Genomic DNA, 2,438 nt, shown 5'->3' on the forward strand with positions numbered 1-2,438 from the left:
ATACATGGGCGGTACCTCAACCTTTGGCATGACGCTTTTTTTTTTTTTTGCGCGTCAAAAGAAGTTTTTCTTTTACATTTTGCAGTGTGATTGCGTGTCTTTGAGCGTTTTCATTTATTATACTTACATATACATTTGTATATACTTATAGGTATGTAAGTGGATACGTATTACATACTACATACATTCATGCGCATGTTTGTACATAGGTATGTACATATGTATGTATGTATGCATGTATGTATGCATGCATTTCTTGCATTGCATTAGTTTTTATGTGCCAGCACAATTTCATTTAGGTTGTTGTTGGCACAATTTCAACAGCATTACTGGCCGGTGTTGTCGTTGTTGCAGTTGCATTGGGCACCGCTGCGGTATTGCAACCCGCTGCCACATCATTGCTGGTGCCCGCATTCAGCGATGTGGAACTGTTTGTGCGTTTTATGTCGCCTCCAGCCGCAGCAGCAGCGGCACCTTTAATATTTTCACTAACTTCAATATCGTTGATATGCGCCGTTGCAATTGTGCTGGAGTCATCATCATCAGTTTTGTTTCTGAAAGCAATCAATAGCAAAAAAAACTATATGTTAGAAACATCAGATTCTTGCATCGTAGAGGCAAAAGCAATAGTTCCAATGCATTTTTTAATATTTGAAAAGCAGAGAAAATTTCGACCGCAAGCCGAATGAGTATAGTAAGAAGTCGTCCTAAACCAAACGCTATGCTCATACCAACCCTCCCAAATTTATTCGCAAATAGTAAGGCAGGTTATTTTGAATTTCTACAGTCTTGACTACGCAGCGCTGACGTCATCGTCATAAGGATCCGACTACATTCATAAAATCAATGAATCCACTAAGTGTTGTCGTCAATCATAACTAAGGATAGGTCCAGGAAACGTGCAATCTGGGTGACATTGGACCATTGGAGAAGAGGGCACATCTCCACAAATTTGGCATAATTTTTCTTTAGTGGTGGTTGGTCTCCGACATCGACATTCAAAGAGCGGGCTATTCACGAAGGTGTTGGTTGAAGCTCTCGATAAATGCGGTTTCAGGCCTATCTGTAGTCTTTCTGTTTTAAGCGGATGGCATGCATATGGTCGGGTCTTTCGAGATCCATGACGTGTCTGGGCGAAGTTTCTGCTTTAAACAGGCGTTTAACTGTAAGAATTCGGGCTTCGCAGAAGGAATCCTATGCAAGTTCTATTTCGGCTTTCTGACAGGTCCGAGGCTTCGTCGCAAAATAATCACAATTTTTCGAACGTGGAAGCTCCAAAAAAAAACAATGAACTGGGGATTAATTAGAAAAAACTCGGACCTATTTCCGTTGTTGTCGTCGCTTCGTACCTAAATTCGCATTCTTCAAATATATTGAAATGGCGAAGAGAAGTTATCGACAATCGTTTTAATTTAGTGCGGAACAATGAGAAAAATGATGTTTCTATGGCGTTACTATCTTTATTTAAAACTGGAGAACACCCTTATATTCCCGATAAATGCGATAACGTCAACGGTTTTGCCAACGTTATCGGTTTTGCTTCGTTTTCATAGGACCAGGCTGGTAATCGAAATAAAAAAAATTTAATTTTCGATGCATTTATCGATTGGATCGATTAAGTTGTTACATATTTGTATCGATGAAGTTATTAATGATCGATAACTTTATAAATGTTATTATCGATTTTGATATACAGTGAAACCTCTCCTAACGGACACCTCTATTAGACGGACACCTCCCTTGGGCGGACATTTTTTCCTATACCAAGTTTTAAGTATAAATTTCGGAACAAATTACTCTCTCTTAAGCGGACACTCTCTTGGCCGGACGCGGACAGCTATTTTGCATAAAATTGACACAAACACTCTATTGGGCGGACGCGAACCTCTTATCAACGGACATTAAGATTTCTTTTCATAACAAATCAAACAAAAACCTCGGTTGAGCGGACGCGAACTCCTCATAGGCGGACTACTAAATGGAAAAAAGGGGGCTTCCCGCACAAAATGTGATTGTTATGCACACATTTAGTTTAGTTTGCGCAGTGGTTTAGGTTCGTTATTTGAATTGTCAGAAACCCTTGGAGACTGATAAAAACATGAAAACTATTGATGAAAAAGGTACTGACACTGAAAAAAATTAAAAATAAAACTTACGTCAATCGACAATTTCCCAGTTTTTTATGTAATGAATCCATGATCTTATGTAGTTTATGGACTAAAATGTAATATATATTTTTATTTTGTTATTACTTAATATGTACTTACGCACATAAATGAAATGTGCACTTTTGAAAAAATACATGCACATTTTTGTTTGAACGATGTAATATCAATATCTTTTATTCAAATAAGAAATAGTGACTATTCAATTAAAACATTAAAAAGTTCTAAAATCGGCTTCCCCTCCATTAAGCGGGCACCTCTCTTGGGCGGACA

This window comes from Rhagoletis pomonella, unplaced genomic scaffold (genome assembly GCF_013731165.1).
Source record: "Rhagoletis pomonella isolate Grant_MI unplaced genomic scaffold, Rhpom_1.0 Rhpom_scaffold_00012, whole genome shotgun sequence".
NCBI classification, from domain to species: Eukaryota; Metazoa; Arthropoda; class Insecta; order Diptera; family Tephritidae; genus Rhagoletis; species Rhagoletis pomonella.